The sequence below is a fragment of the Pseudophryne corroboree genome, unplaced genomic scaffold (genome assembly GCF_028390025.1).
Source record: "Pseudophryne corroboree isolate aPseCor3 unplaced genomic scaffold, aPseCor3.hap2 scaffold_1808, whole genome shotgun sequence".
NCBI classification, from domain to species: domain Eukaryota; kingdom Metazoa; phylum Chordata; class Amphibia; order Anura; family Myobatrachidae; genus Pseudophryne; species Pseudophryne corroboree.
Genome location: NW_026968445.1, coordinates 52,382 through 69,593, shown reverse-complemented (window position 1 = coordinate 69,593; position 17,212 = coordinate 52,382).

Genomic DNA, 17,212 nt, shown 5'->3' with positions numbered 1-17,212 from the left:
ATTGAAGCAATAACTATATACAAGTATTGCAGAAGTAGTCCGCACTTGGGACGGGCGCCCAGCATCCTCTACGGACTACGAGAAAAAGATTTACCGGTAGGTTTAAAATCTTATTTTCTCTAACGTCCTAGAGGATGCTGGGGACTCCGTAAGGACCATGGGGATTATACCAATGCTCCAAAACGGGCGGGAGAGTGTGGATGACTCTGCAGCACCGATTGAGCAAACATGAGTTCCTCCTCAGCCAGGGTATCAAACTTATAGTATTTTGCAAAGGTGTTTGAACCCGACCAAGTAGCAGCTTGACACAGCTGTAGTGCCGAGACCCCTCGGGCAGCCGCCCAAGAAGAGCCCACTTTCCTCGTGGAATGGGCCTTGACCGATTTCAGTAACTGCAATCCAGCCATAGAATGCGCTTGCTGAATCGTGTTACAAATCCGGCGAGCAATAGCCTGCTTTGAAGCAGGGGCACCAATCTTGTTGGTTGCATACAGGACAAACAGCGCTTCAGTTTTCCTGACTCTAGCCGTCCTGGCCACGTAAATTTTCAAAGCCCTGACCACATCAAGTAACTCGGAATCCTCCAAGTCACGCGTAGCCACAGGCACCACAATAGGTTGGTTCATATGAAAAGATGAGACCACTTTTGGTAGGAATTGAGGACGGGTCCGCAATTCCGCTCTATCCACATGGAATACCAAATATGGGCTTTTATGTGACAAAGCCGCTAATTCCGACACTCGCCTAGCCGAAGCCAAGGTTAATAACATGACCACCTTCCACGTGAGATAATTTAACTCCACTGTTTTAAGTGGTTCAAACCAGTGTGATTTTAGAAAACTTAACACCACGTTAAGGTCCCAAGGTGCCACCGGAGGCACAAAAGGAGGCTGAATATGCAGCACTCCTTTTACAAAAGTCTGAACTTCTGGAGGAGAAGCCAATTCTTTTTGAAAGAAAATGGATAAGGCCGAAATCTGGACCTTAATAGAGCCTAATTGTAGGCCCAAATTCACTCCAGTTTGTAGGAAGTGAAGGAAACGGCCCAGATGGAATTCTTCCGTAGGAGCATTCCTGGCCTCACACCAAGAAACATAATTTCGCCATATACGGTGTAATGTTTTAACGTTACATCCTTCCTAGCCTTTATCAGCGTAGGGATGACCTCAACCGGAATGCTAGGATCCGGCATTCAACCGCCATGCCGTCAAACGCAGCCGCGGTAAGTCTTGGAACAGACAGGGCCCCTGATGCAACAGGTCCTGTCTTAGAGGGAGAGGCCACAGATCTTCTGTGAGCATTTCCTGCAGATCCGGATACCAGGTCCTCCGTGGACAATGAGGATTGTTCTCACTTTTCTTTGTCTTATTATCCTCAACACCTTTGGTATGAGAGGAAGAGGAGGAAATACATAGACCGACCGGAACACCCACGGTGTCACTAGGGCGTCTACAGCTACTGCCTGAGGGTCTCTTGACCTTGCGCAATACCTCTGTAGCTTTTTGTTGAGCCGGGACGGCATCATGTCTATCTGTGGCAGTTCCCACCGACTTGTAATCTGTGCAAAGACTTCCTGATAAAGTCCCCACTCTCCCGGATGTAGGTCGTGTCTGCTGAGGAAGTCTGCTTCCTAGTTGTCCACTCCCGGAATGAACACTGCTGACAGTGCGCTTGCGTGATTCTCCACCCAGCGAAGAATTCTGGTGGCTTGTGCCATCGCCACTCTGCTCCTTGTGCCGCCTTGGCAGTTTACATGAGCCACTGCGGTGACGTTGTCTGACTGGATCAGAACCAGTTGGTCGCAAAGTAAGGTCTCCGCTTGACGTAGGGCATTGTATATGTTGATGTGAAGACAAGTCTCTTGACTTGACCAAAGACCTTGGAAATTTCTTCCCTGTGTGACTGCTCCCCAACCTTGGAGGCTTGCGTCTGTGGTCACCAGGATCCAGCCCTGAATGCTGAATCTGCGTCCCTCGAGAAGGTGAGCACTCTGCAGCCACCACAGGAGTGATACCCTGACCCTGGGGGACAGGGTGATCAACCAATGCATCTGTAAATGTGACCCGGACCACTTGTCCAGTAGGTCCCATTGGAAAGTCCTCGCATGGAACCTGCCGAATGGAATGGCCTCGTATGATGCCACCATCTTTCCCAGGACTCGAGTGCAGTGATGCACTGACACAAGTTTTGGTTTCAATAGGTTCCTGACAAGAGTCATGAGTTCCTGGGCCTTTTCTATCAGGAGATAAACCCTCTTCTGGTCCGTGTCCAGAATCATGCCCAAGAAAGACAGACGAGTAGTAGGAATCAACTGCGACTTCGGGATATTGAGAATCCAGCCGTGTTGCTGTAACACTTTCAGTGAAAGTTGTCACAACTGAGGGCCTGAGCTGACGGGAGGCAGCCTCAGTTGTAGGGGCTGAGATGTACCGGAACCTGGGAGGTTGTATCAGACCCCTGGACATGTAAGTAACATGAATAATAACTGCCCGAAGGCGTGACCACGACAACTTGGATAAAAGTCAATGATGTTTATTATGACAACTCCGCAACACAGCAGCAGTAAAAGAAAACATAAAAGTCAGCAAAGAATAAATACAGTTCATGGGTACTACAGGGTGGCAGGAGCCACAGGGCACTGGTAGTGTGAGATAGTTCTTATAATCTTCTAGATGGAAAGTCCTTACCAGGCCCGACTGTAGCAATGGAGATAACCCAGGATTGTACCAGCTGGTGTTCCAGGAAAAGCTGGGTTGCTGAAGATAAAACGGCTGCTGTGGATACTGGCTGGAACCAGACTGTTGTTAGCACGGAGTGGATACTGGCTGGAACCAGTTAAATAATAAATGAAGCTTGAGAGCGATGCAATATGAATGAAATGTAGAACTTGAGAGCGGAGAAATAATAATACCGGTGGAGAGTGGTAAAGTGTAGAAAGGACACCGGCCCTTTAAGAGAAGCTGTACTCTGCTGGAAGCTGGGCTGGAAGCAGGTAATGTTGTAGCTGGAAACAGATGAATCCACAATGGATCGGAGAGTCAGGCTACACCGCAGGTGGAATGCTGGTGCGGGTCTCTATGGTGGAAGTCTTGAGACAGGAGCTGGAACCTGGAAGACAATCACAGGAGAGAGACAAACAGGAACTAGGTTTGACAACCAAAGCACTGACGCCTTCCTTGCTCAGGCACAGTGTATTTATACCTGCAGCAAGGAAGGGATTGGCTAGGCAATTATGCAGATTAACAATACTGACAACAGATTGGAGTAAATGATCAGCTGACAGAATCCAAGATGGCTGCGCCCATGCAGACACTTGGAGGGAAGTTTGGTTTGTAATCCATGTAGTAATGAAAACAGTAATGGCGGCGCCGGCCACTGGAGACAGGAGGCGCCAGGCTGACAGATGCACATCCAACCACGCGGACACAGCGGAGGCCGCGGCTGACGTAATCGCCACTCAGACACTCTGCATGCAGAAGTTCAGGGATGGCGGCGGAGGCCGCGGGAGACGCCATGCCAGGTGTAATATGGCGTTTACTGTGACAGCGTCCCAGAGTGACAGGAGAGGATACAGGAATGTACACATCAGGATAACAGATGGGATCCGGTCCTGGAGCGCTGAGCCAGCCTTAGGAGGCATCGGATGGGTAAGAAATGGCGTCCAGATACCCGGATCGTGACAGCACCCCCCCCTTTAGGAGTGGCCCCAGGACACTTCTTTGGCTTTTGAGGAAACTTGGAATGGAATCTCCGGACCAAGGCAGGAGCATGGACATCAGAAGCATTGGTCCATGAACGTTCCTCAGGACCATAACCCTTCCAGTCAATAAGATATTGTAGTTGACCGTAACGGTGACGTGAGTCCAGGATCTTGGCCACTTCATACTCAACGCCTCGTTGAGTTTGGACTTTCGGAGTTGGAGGAAGTGAGGAATGAAACCGATTCAAGATCAGCGGTTTCAACAGGGAAACATGGAATGTCCTGGGTATTTTTAAGAAGGAAAGCAACTGGAGTCTGTAAGCAACAGGATTGATGACTTGTTCAATCTTGAAAGGACCGATATAGCGAGGTGCAAACTTCATACTGGGAACTCTTAACCTCAAATTCTTCGTGGATAACCATACCCGATCACCCACCTTGAGAGCAGGAACTGCTCGACGCTTCTTATCCGCAAACTTCTTGTACCTGAACGATGCCTTGAGCAGAGCTGATCGTACGCTCTTCCAGATATTGGCAAACTGATGCAAGGTGATATCCACTGCGGGAACAGAAGTTGCTGGAAGCGGTTGGAACTCAGGGACTTTAGGGTGGAATCCAAAGTTAGTGAAGAATGGGGTTGAAGCAGATGAAGAATGATACTGGTTGTTATGACAGAACTCGGCCCAGGGAAGTAATTGAACCCAGTCATCTTGAGAGGAGGACACATAGATGCGGAGGAAGGCCTCCAAGTCCTGATTCACCCTCTCGGTTTGACCATTGGTCTGAGGATGGTAAGCCGTGGAAAACTTTAGCTTGACTTGAAGGACTTGACATAAACTTCGCCAGAATTTGGCTGTGAATTGAACTCCTCGATCTGAGATAATTTCTTCAGGAAGACCGTGGAGTCGGAAGATCTCTTGTATGAATACTTGAGCCAACTTGGAAGCTGACGGAAGACCGGTGAGAGGAATGAAATGTGCCATCTTGGTGAACCGGTCAACTACCACCCAGATGGTATTGAACTTGTTGCACATGGGTAAATCTGTAATAAAATCCATCGACAAATGGGTCCAAGGTCGACGGGGAACAGATAGTGGAACCAGTTGCCCCGCAGGCGACTGGCGGGATACCTTATGTTGAGCACACTTTGGGCAAGATGCAATAAACTCCAAGACGTCCTTTTTCAGAGTTGGCCACCAATAGGACCTAGAGATAAACTCCAGGGTTTTTTGGATACCTGTATGTCCGGCAAAACGGGAAGCATGGGCCCAATGCATGAGCTTCTTCCTTAGCATCGGTTTCACAAAACTTTTCCCTGATGGGGGCGTAGAGTCCATCCCTACCGTGGAGAATGCCAACGGATTTATAATAGGATGCTTGTCTGAAGACTCTGACTCATTTTCTTGCTCCCATGAGCGGGAAAGGGCATCGGCCTTGCGATTCTGAGAGCCCGGACAGAACTGGAGTTTAAAGTCGAACCTGGAAAAGAAAAGTGCCCATCTGGCCTGACGAGGGTTGAGACATTGTGCGCCTTTCAGATATAAAAGGTTCTTGTGGTCTGTAAGTATGGTGATTGAATGAGAAGCTCCCTCCAACAGATACCTCCACTCTTCTAGAGCGAGCTTGATGGCTAGCAACTCCTGGTCGCCAATGGCATAGTTGCGCTCAGCTGGGGAGAACTTCCGGGAGAAGAAACTGCAAGGGTGTAAATGGCCATCTTTAGCCCTCTGAGATAACACCGCTCCTACTCCAACGGAGGAGGCATCCACCTCTAAGATGAAAGGAGAGTCGATGTCAGGCTGTTTCAGAACAGGCGCAGAGATGAACCTTTGTTTTAAAAGATGAAATGCTTGCATGGCTTCTTTAGACCACTTGGACGGGTTAGCACCCTTCTTAGTGAAAGCAGTAATAGGCGCCACAATGGTGGAAAAGTCTCGTATAAACTTTCGGTAATAGTTGGCGAACCCCAAGAACCTCTGGACCCCTTTGAGGGTTAAGGGTATCGGCCAATTTTGGATTGCTTGTAGTTTCTCAGGATCCATCTCTAGTCCGGAACCGGACACAATGTAACCTAGAAACGGAATGGACTTGACTTCAAAGACGCATTTCTTTAATTTGCAATAGAGATGATTGACACGGAGACGGGACAGAACCTCTTTAACCCAAAAACGATGTTCCTCTAAATCGTTGGCAAAAATGAGGATATCGTCTAGATAGACCACGACATGATGGTATAGAATGTCTCTGAAGATCTCATTGACAAAATGCTGGAAGACGGCTGGAGCATTGCTCAATCCGAAGGGCATGACGAGGTACTCATAATGTCCGTCACGGGTGTTAAAGGCGGTCTTCCACTCGTCACCCTCACGGATCCGGATGAGATTGTATGCACCTCTCAAGTCCAGCTTTGTAAAGATGGTAGCTCCGCTAACTCTGTCAAAGAGCTCAGTAATCAGGGGTAAAGGATAACGGTTCTTGATGGTAATGTCGTTCAAACCTCTGTAGTCGATGCACGGCCGCAGACCACCATCTTTCTTTTTTACAAAAAAGAAGCCTGCGCCGGCTGGGGAAGAAGAAGGTCGAATGAACCCCTTTGCTAGGTTCTCTTTAATGTATTCCTCCATAGAATGCGTCTCAGGCAGAGACAACGGATAAGTTCGGCCTCGAGGTGGAACCTTCCCTGGAACGAGATCAATCGGGCAGTCCCATTCTCTATGAGGAGGAAGGATATCAGCAGAAGCTTTACTGAACACATCCGTGAAATCTTGATATGGAGGAGGTGGAACATCAGACGACCTGGGGGAGGAAGAACAGACAGGCAATACTTTAAACAAACATGTCTCAGCACAGGAGGAACCCCATGCCAGGATTTGCGTAGTCGTCCAATCAATTGTAGGATTGTGAAGACGGAGCCATGGAAGGCCCAGGACCACAGGATGTGTGGCTCTTGGAATCACTAAAAAAGAAATAAGTTCGGAATGAAGAACTCCCACTCTCAGACGAACTGGTAGAGTCCTTAAAGAAATAACTGCATCAAAAATTTTGCTGCCATCCACGGCAGTTAAAGAAATGGACGAAGGAAGTCTCTCGGTGGGTAGAGACCACCGTTTAACATAGGCTTCAGTAATAAAGTTCCCAGCTGCTCCGGAATCCAGGAGGGCAATGACGTTCCGATAACGTTGAGCAACTTGAAGCGAGACTGGGAGATTACAATCTTGAGGAGATGGAGAGGAGATCATTACTCCTAGCCGGCCCTCTCCTTGGCGAGCTAGGGTTTGGAGTTTTCCCGGACATTCGGGACAGGCATTAATGGTGTGAGACGGAGCTGCACAATAAAGACAGAGAGACTCGGAGAGACGTCTTCGGCGCTCAGCAGGCGTTAAACGGGAACGGCCAATTTGCATGGGCTCATCTTTAGTTGGTGACAGTTGACGAGGAGGAGGAGCAGAAGATTTTAGAGCAGATGATCTTCCACGCTCAGTTGCTCTCTCTTTGAAACGTAAATCAACTTTCGTGCAGAGTGAGATTAGCTTATCTAACTTAGAGGGTAAGTCTCTGGTAGCTAACTCATCTTTAATACGCTCAGATAAGCCATGCCAGAATGCAGCATACAGGGCCTCGTCGTTCCATGCCAGTTCGGATGCCAGGATCTGGAACTGTATCAGATATTGTCCTACAGTACGTGACCCCTGGCGTAAACGGAGAATCTCGGATGAAGCTGAGGTTACCCGGCCTGGCTCGTCGAAGATGCGCCTGAATGTTGACACGAAGGCAGTGTAGGAAGATAGCAGGGTGTCGGACCTCTCCCATAACGGTGATGCCCAATCAAGGGCTGAGCCACTGAGAAGAGAAATAATGTAGGCAATTTTTGTACGGTCACTGGGAAAATTGCCAGGTTGTAGCTCAAACTGAATCTCACACTGGTTGAGAAATCCCCTGCAGAATCTTGGAGATCCGTCAAATTTTGCTGGCGTTGGAAGATGAAGACGTGGAGCAGAAATGGGTAAGGTGGGTGGGGTTATAGCTGGAGTCACTGTGGTTGACGCACCAGACGCGCCTGATCCACGGAGAGTTGTCTGAATCCCATCCAGCCGAGTAGAGAAATCCTGGAGACAGCGGATGATGTGGCCCTGTGCAGCCTCCTGATGTTCTAGTCGGGCTGCCAGTTCTTGCATCGGCCTGGCCGCTTGATCCTGGTCTCCGGCTGGATTCATTAGGTCAGTGCTTACTGTCACAACTGAGGGCCTGAGCTGACGGGAGGCAGCCTCAGTTGTAGGGGCTGAGATGTACCGGAACCTGGGAGGTTGTATCAGACCCCTGGACATGTAAGTAACATGAATAATAACTGCCCGAAGGCGTGACCACGACAACTTGGATAAAAGTCAATGATGTTTATTATGACAACTCCGCAACACAGCAGCAGTAAAAGAAAACATAAAAGTCAGCAAAGAATAAATACAGTTCCTGGGTACTACAGGGTGGCAGGAGCCACAGGGCACTGGTAGTGTGAGATAGTTCTTATAATCTTCTAGATGGAAAGTCCTTACCAGGCCCGACTGTAGCAATGGAGATAACCCAGGATTGTACCAGCTGGTGTTCCAGGAAAAGCTGGGTTGCTGAAGATAAAACGGCTGCTGTGGATACTGGCTGGAACCAGACTGTTGTTAGCACGGAGTGGATACTGGCTGGAACCAGTTAAATAATAAATGAAGCTTGAGAGCGATGCAATATGAATGAAATGTAGAACTTGAGAGCGGAGAAATAATAATACCGGTGGAGAGTGGTAAAGTGTAGAAAAGACACCGGCCCTTTAAGAGAAGCTGTACTCTGCTGGAAGCTGGGCTGGAAGCAGGTAATGTTGTAGCTGGAAACAGATGAATCCACAATGGATCGGAGAGTCAGGCTACACCGCAGGTGGAATGCTGGTGCGGGTCTCTATGGTGGAAGTCTTGAGACAGGAGCTGGAACCTGGAAGACAATCACAGGAGAGAGACAAACAGGAACTAGGTTTGACAACCAAAGTACTGACGCCTTCCTTGCTCAGGCACAGTGTATTTATACCTGCAGCAAGGAAGGGATTGGCTAGGCAATTATGCAGATTAACAATACTGACAACAGATTGGAGTAAATGATCAGCTGACAGAATCCAAGATGGCTGCGCCCATGCAGACACTTGGAGAGAAGTTTGGTTTGTAATCCATGTGGTAATGAAAACAGTAATGGTGGCGCCGGCCACTGGAGACAGGAGGCGCCAGGCTGACAGATGCACATCCAACCACGCGGACACAGCGGAGGCCGCGGCTGACGTAATCGCCACTCAGACACTCTGCATGCAGAAGTTCAGGGATGGCGGCGGAGGCCGCGGGAGACGCCATGCCAGGTGTAATATGGCGTTTACTGTGACAGCGTCCCAGAGTGACAGGAGAGGATACAGGAATGTACACATCAGGATAACAGATGGGATCCGGTCCTGGAGCGCTGAGCCAGCCTTAGGAGGCATCGGATGGGTAAGAAATGGCGTCCAGATACCCGGATCGTGACAAAAGTGATACGCTGTTCAGCAACTGCTCTCTTGATCTCGCTTTTATGAGATCGCCCAAGTACGGGATAATTGTGACACCTTGCTTGCACAGGAGCACCATCATTTCCGCTATTACCTTGGTGAAAATTCTCAGGGCCATGGAGAGACCAAACATCAACGTCTGAAATTGGCAATGACAGTCCTGTACCGCAAATCTGAGGTACGCCTGATGAGGTGGATAAATGGGGACATGAAGGTATGCATCCTGTACACAAATGCGGACAACAGGTGTCAAGCCGTGTGTTGCCTTTGTCAAGCTGTAATAAGTAGGGATAAGGACGTTAACCACCGCGGAACATCCTCCCTTATACGACACCTGCAGCGCATTCATCATAAGTCAGTGACAAGTTCAAAAACTTTGGATGACAGCGGAAGCAGTCCACTGACCACTAAATCCCTTCCTCTTGTAACCAAGCTCCTGCAAACCACACCACCAACTCCCTCAGTGTCAATTTCCTCCTTAGACAGGAGAGCCAATAGTCCTGCAGGCCATGTCACTGGCAAGTCTGACGAGTCCTCTCCTGCCTGGGATTCCTCCGATGCATCCTTGAGTGTAACGCCTACTGCTGCTGGCGCTGCTGTTGTTGCTGCTGGGAGTCGATCGTCATCCCAGAGGGGAAGTCGGAAGACCACTTGTACTACTTCCAGTAAGCAATTGACTGTCCAACAGTCCTTTGCGAGGAAGATGAAATATCACAGCAGTCATCCTGCTGCAAAGCGGATAACTCAGGTCTTGTCAGCCTGGGTGGTGAGAAACGTGGTTCCGGTATCCATCGTTAATTTACAGGCAACTAGAGACTTGATTGAGGTACTGTGTCCCCGGTACCAAATACCCTCTAGGTTCCATTTCTCTAGGCAGGCGATACCGAAAATGTACACAGACCTCAGAAAAAGAGTCACCAGTGTCCTAAAAAATGCAGTTGTACCCAATGTCCACTTGTCTGTGGTTAAGTGGAGCAGGGCAGACTCAGGACTATATGACTGTGACAGCCCACTGGGTAGATGTATTGCCCCCCGCAGCAAGAACAGCAGCGGCGGCACCAGTAGCAGCATCTCGCAATTGCCAACTCGTTCCTAGGCAGGCTACGCTTTGTATCACCGCTTTCCATAAGAGGCACACAGCTGACAACCTCTTACGGAAACTGAGGAACATCATCGCAGAATGGCTTACCCCAATTGGACTCTCCTGGGGATTTGTGACATCGGACAACGCCACCAATATTGTGCGTGCATTACATCTGGGCAAATTCCAGCACGTCCCATGTTTTGCACATACATTTAATTTGGTGGTGCAGAATTATTTAAAAAACAACAGGGGCGTGCAAGAGATGCTGTCGGTGGCCCGAAGAATTGCGGGCCACTTTCTGCCTTCAGCCACCGCATGTCGAAGACTGGAGCACCACCAAACATTCCTGAACCTGTCCTGCCATCATCTGAAGCAAGAGGTGGTAACGAGGTGGAATTCAACCCTCTATATGCTTCAGAGGATGGAGGAGCAGCAAAAGGCCATTCAAGCCTATACATCTGCCCACGAAATAGGCAAAGGAGGGGGAATGCACCTGACTCAAGCGCAGTGGAGAATGATTTCAACGTTGTGCAAGGTTCTGCAACCCTTTGAACTTGCCACACGTGAAGTCAGTTCAGACACTGCCAGCCTGAGTCAGGTCATTCCCCTCATCAGGCTTTTGCAGAAGAAGCTGGAGACATTGAAGGAGGAGCTAAAACAGAGCGATTCCACTAGGCATGTGGGACTTGTGGATGGAGCCCTTAATTCGCTTAACCAGGATTCAATCTGTTGAAATCAGAGCACTACATTTTGGCCACCGTGCTCGATCCTAGATTTAAAACCTACATTGTATCTCTCTTTCCGGCAGACACAAGTCTGCAGAGGTTCAAAGACCTGCTGGTGAGAAAATTGTCAAGTCAAGCGGAACGTGACCCGTCAACAGCTCCTCCTTCACATTCTCCCGCAACTGGGGGTGCGAGGAAAAGGCTAAGAATTCCGAGCCCACCCGCTGGCGGTGATGCAGGGCAGTCTGGAGTGAGTGCTGACATCTGGTCCGGACTGAAGGACCTGGCAACGATTACTGACATGTCGTCTACTGTCACTGCATATGATTCTGTCACCTTTGAAAGAATGGTGGAGAATTTTATGAGTGACCGCATCCAGGTAGGCACGTCAGTATGTATACTGGCAGGAAAAAGAGGCAATTTGGAGGCCCTTGCACAAACTGGCTTTATTCTACCTAAGTTGCCCTCCCTCCAGTGTGTACTCCAAAAGAGTGTTTAGTGCAGCCGCTCACCTTGTCAGCAATCGGCGTACGAGGTTACTTCCAGAAAATGTGGAGAAGATGATGATCATCAAAATGAATTATAATCAATTCCTCCGTGGAGACATTCACCAGCAATTGCCTCCAGAAAGTACACAGGGATCTGAGATGGTGGATTCCAGTGGGGACGAATTAATAATCTGTGAGGAGGGGGATGTACACAGTGAAAGGGGTGAGGAATCGGAGGATGATGAGGTGGACATCTTGCCTCTGTAGAGCCAGTTTGTGCAAGGAGAGATTGATTGATTGATTGATTGATTGATTCTTTTTTGGTGGGGGCACAAACCAACCAGTCATTTCAGTCAGTCGTGTGGCAGACCCTGTCTCTGAAATGATGGGTTCATCAATGTTTTTCTTTTCAATCTAAGCCCCTGCAGTTTTCTGTAAGCATCTGCTTCGCTATGATGATCAACAAGTCACATGGGCAAACACTCAGGGCTGGAGGCGTAGATCTTAGGACCAGCTGCTACAAGCATGGCAGAGGTGTCACTATCACTGGTGACACCCAGAGAGGTGGCGAAGGAGATTGTAATGCAGTGCGCGCAGATAAGCAGCGCAATGGTAAAAAGGAGGCATGGTCTCATAGGTAGGGGCGTGGCCTGAATCACCATTTTGTTGCTCCGGGTATCCCGGGGGTTGGGGGCTGCACCCGGGGACCCTGTGTGTGAGTGGTGCTGGCTCCTGCACAGTGACAGAAACTGGGTGTTGCACGTAATGTCACAGTGAAACACCCATATTCTGTCACTGAAGAAGAGCCGGCACTGTGGTGTCACCCCCCTTGGCGGGTGACACTCGGGTGTGTGCCGCAACCCTGTTGTGATGCCACTGACCCATGGGAAGCTTTACGTGGCTTACCCATGTGTTAGTAGCCCCAAGCATCTTTTGTGTTAGTCCCTGAAGAAAAACTTCAAATATTGTTTACAATTTTGTAATCAATGGGCCTAATTCAGTAAGGATTGCAAATTCTGCTAAGTAACAGAATTTGCAATCCTTTGGTTCGCATGCTGGGGCCACCCATCACAGGGCATGGCCACCCAGCATGCCGCCTCCCTTCTTGACCACGCTGAAATTGCAGTCTCAGTGCAGTTCAGCGTGATCATAAAAAATGGGTTAGCCTCCTGTTGGTGCAGACTGTACGTGTGCGCAGGAAGCCGCCACCATTTTTGTGATCGCAGCGGCTGCATGTGATGTCATGCAGCCGCTCTGACCACGCCTCATGTTTCTCCGTTGCCGACCCCATTTTGTAGCCCTGCCCCTGCACCGCTCCATCTCCGACTTTGAAATGGATTGTTGCTGACCCCCCCCCCCCCCGCACCGATTGACAGTCAGAGGTGATCGCATTATCTGCGGGGTGCCACAGAAAATGCAGGCGCATGCGTATGCTCTTAGCAATTTTTGCAGTTGGATTGCTTATTGCGATTACAATCCAACCTGAATCAGGCTCTATTACCTATCACAATGCACTGCAGGTAGTACAAAATGGGGTTAATATAGGAGAAAAACCCCCAGAGCTGTGCTCCTTAACTGTCCCTGGTGGCTAGTGGAGCGGCTGCCCAGTAATCAGTGTCCACGCCAGTGCGCACACGGCCCGCCCCCTACAGCCACGCTGGATCTCGGTATAGTGTGGGCACAGAAGCCCCTTACCTCCCTTTCATCAGCGGCCTCGTGATCCCGGAGGGCGGTGTGTGTGTGACTGACCTTAGGAAGAAACCGGAGCCTCCGCTGCAGTGACCCAGCAACCAGGGCACGGGAGTATACTGCGCCGCTGGGAGTGATGGAGCTGCAGTAAAGATGTCTATTAGACCTAGCCTGCTGCAGCCCTTGTAGATTCTTATAAAAAAAGTTCTTCTTTTCTTGTCAAAATTAATAGCTAAGAATAGGCTGCCTGAGGCAGCCCCCTGTTAAGTGGCCTGCTACTGAAGGCACCAACTACAAACTGAGCTCCCTGTTCATGGAAGCGAGGTTATAGAGCAGGGGGCGCTGAGCATCTTGGGAACAGTCAAAAGCTTTGAGCCTGTTGGTGCCTCAGATCAAGATCCTACTCTACACCCCAATGTGAATCCTTGTGGAGTCCAGTGTACCCCACAGAAGAAATGAATGTGTCACACCCATTGGCAGCAACATTAGAATAGCTGCTGATGGGCACAATTGAGAAAGGAAGGGGGGAAAACATTTGAATCCAGCACATATATGTAATTTGAATATGTAATTTGTACCTTCCTACTTTAAAATGTAATGGATGAACCTCACCCTGTGAGAACTATCTTTATGATCAAGAGATCTCATATGCAAGATAAGTATGTGTTGGCAGAGGCGCTCACTGGGCAGAGATGCTGATCGCATCTCTGGCATGTGCCGGTGCACTGCGGCACCAGCACACACACACACTTCAGACCTGATCTCCTGTTGTGTGAATATGCACAGCAGAGATCAGGTCTGAATTAGGCCCTATATACAGCTGTCAGTAAGGCAGGGATCTGCTGCTGCCAGTGAGGCAGGGACTGCTGCTGCCAGTGAGGCAGGGATCTGCTGCTGCCAGTGAGGCAGGGATGTGCTGCTGTCAGTGAAGCAGTGATCTGCTGCTGTCAGTGAGGCAGTGATCTGCTGCTGTCAGTGAGGCAGTGATCTGCTGCTGTCAGTAAGGCAGGGATGTGCTGCTATAAGTGAGGCAGGTATGTGCTGCTGTCAATGAGGCAGGGATGTGCTGCTGTCAGTGAAGGAGGGATGTGCTGCTGTCAGCAAGGCAGTGATCTGCTGCCCACTATCTCCCTATCACCCCTGCCTGAGTCACACACTTTCCCTGTCACCCCTGCCCCAGTTACCCACTATCTCCCAGTCACCGCTGCCTCAGTTAACCACTATACCTGCGACCCCTGCCTCAGTCACCCACTATACCAGTCACCACTGCTTTAGTCACCCACTATCTCTGTCACCCCTGCCTCAGTCAACCACTATCTCCATATCACCCCTGCCTCAGTCACCCACTATCCCTGTCACCCCTGCCTCAGTCACCCACTGTCACCCTATCACCCCTGCCTCAGTCACCCACTATCCCTGTCACTCCTGCCTCAGTCTCCTACTGTCCCTGTCACCCCTGCCACAGTCATCCACTATATCCCTATCACCCCTGCCTTAGTCACTGACTATCTCCCAGTCACCCCGGCCTCAGTCACCCACTATCTCCCACTCATACATGCTTTAGTCACCCACTATCTCCCAGTCATCCCTGCCTCAGTCACCTACTGACACCAGTGCAGACATTTCTGCTGCGGCCTCTCCACTCTCCAGCGTGAACGTCCTGACGACTGAGGAAATCCGCTTCCCAGTTGAGGACTCCGGGAATGAACACTTGCCGATATTGCTGTCAGATGACGTTCTACCCAATTGAGGATTTTTGATACTTCCAGCTTTGCTATGCAATTTCGAGTGCCGCCTTGATGATTTGTGTACACTACCGTGGTGGCGTTGTCCGATTGTACTTGAACAGGCCTGTTCTGTACTAGAGGCAGGGCCAGTGTCAATGAATTGAACACTGCCTGCAATTCCAGAATGTTTATCGGGAGGAGAGATTCCTCCCTGGTCCACCGATGGTGAAGGGTCGTCATCACGGCCATGACCTTGGTGAATTTCCGAGGTGCCGTGGCCAAACCAGAAGGCAGGACCTGAAATCCAAAAACTAACCAGGCACAACACTGCTTAGCTTCCAACATCAGATGAGATTGGACATATCCAGTGTGATGCGGCTGTAGATGATTTTTGCTGTTTCTAACTTCTACTTCTAACTACTGGTACATCAATGAATACGTTTCAAAATAGAATGCATCAAGAGAACGGTGTTGGTAGTATAAAACTACCTACAGCACCTGGTATTCCCAGGTGGTCTCACATCCAAGAACAAACCAGGCCTAAAATCAGGTGATATTGGGCATATACAGTGTGGTGTGGCTGTAGATGAGCTTAGTGGTTTCTGTTAGAGTTCTTCTACTTCTAACTACTCGTACATAAATGAGTAAGCGGACGATTTATTAAACCTGGTGAAATGATAATTTGCATGGTGATAAAGTACCAGCCAATCAGCTCCTAATTGCCATGTCACAGGCTGGGTTTGAAAAATGACAGTTAGGAGCTGACTGGCTGGTACTTTATCACCTTGCACTTTATCAGTTCACCAGGCTTAATAGATCTGCCCCAATGTTTCAAAATGGAATGCATCAAGAGAACGGTGTCAGTATTGTAAAAATACACACAGCTCCTGGTATTTCCTGGTGGTCTCCCATCCAAGTACTAAAACCAGGACCAACACTGCTCAGCTTCCATGATCAGGAGAGATTGGGCAAATCCAGTGTGCTGTGGCTGTAGATGAGCTGGTGGTTTTTATTACAGCTCTTCTACTTCTAACTTCTGGTACATAAAAGAATACATGTAAAAATTAAATGTACCTAGAAAATGGTGTTGGTAGTTTAAAAACACCTAAAGAATCTGATACTACCAAGCAGTCTCCCATCCATGTATTAACAAAGTCCAATACTGCTTTGCTTCAAAAATCAAATGAGATTGGGCATATCCAGTGTGGTGTGGCTTTAGATAAGCTTTGTGGTTTCTGTTAGAGCTCTTCTACTTCTAACTACTGGTACATTAATGAATATGTATAAGGTTGTAGTTTATCCAATATGCCTTTACTACCTTACCTTTCAACCCTCCCTCCCTCCCCTCTTCTCCTTATAGCTTCCTTAGTTCTCTCCTCCTCATGTGTGCGTTATTTGTTTTCTCATACGTCCTAGATGATGCTGGGGTCACATTAAGAACCATGGGGTATAGACGGGATCCGCAGGAGACATGGGCACTTTAAGACTTTCAAAGGGTGTGAACTGTCTCCTCCCTCTATGCCCCTCCTCCAGACTCCAGTTTTAGTATTGTGCGCAGTGATACTGGATGCACTACAGGGGAGCTCTACTGAGTTTCTCTGAAAAGACTTGTTAGTTTTTTTTATTTTCAGGGAGGCTGCTGGCAACAGTCTCCCTGCTTCGTGGGACTTAGGGGAGAGAAGTATGACCAACTTCTAGTGAGTTCAATGGCTCTGCTTCAGGCTGACAGGATACCATTAGCTCCTGAGGGTGCTGCTCGCTAGGTACGCCTAGATGCACACTCCCGCAGCCTGCCGTCACCCCCTTACAGAGCCAGAAGACAGATGATGCTGGGGTCACATTAAGAACCATGGGGTATAGACGGGATCCGCAGGAGACATGGGCACTTTAAGACTTTCAAAGGGTGTGAACTTCTTCTCCAGTGATGGCATTCTGAGGTACCGAGCAGCGAGCGGAACGCTGCGCGCCATGCTCCCACACAAACACAGGCACTGCAGGGTGCAGGGCACGGGGGGGGGGCACCCTGGGCAGCATAAATTCCTCACAAAAGGCTGGAAAAAGTGGACATTAGTGCCTGGGCACTGTCCTTACCCCGCTAGCGTAATTAATTATTTCTGAGCGGGACAGATATGCGCCATTACAGTAGCGGGGCTTCTTCCTCACCTCACCAGAACATCTTTAGAGCATTACAAGTCTATCACTATAGAGTTTATTATTTCCCAGACTGTGTACTTTT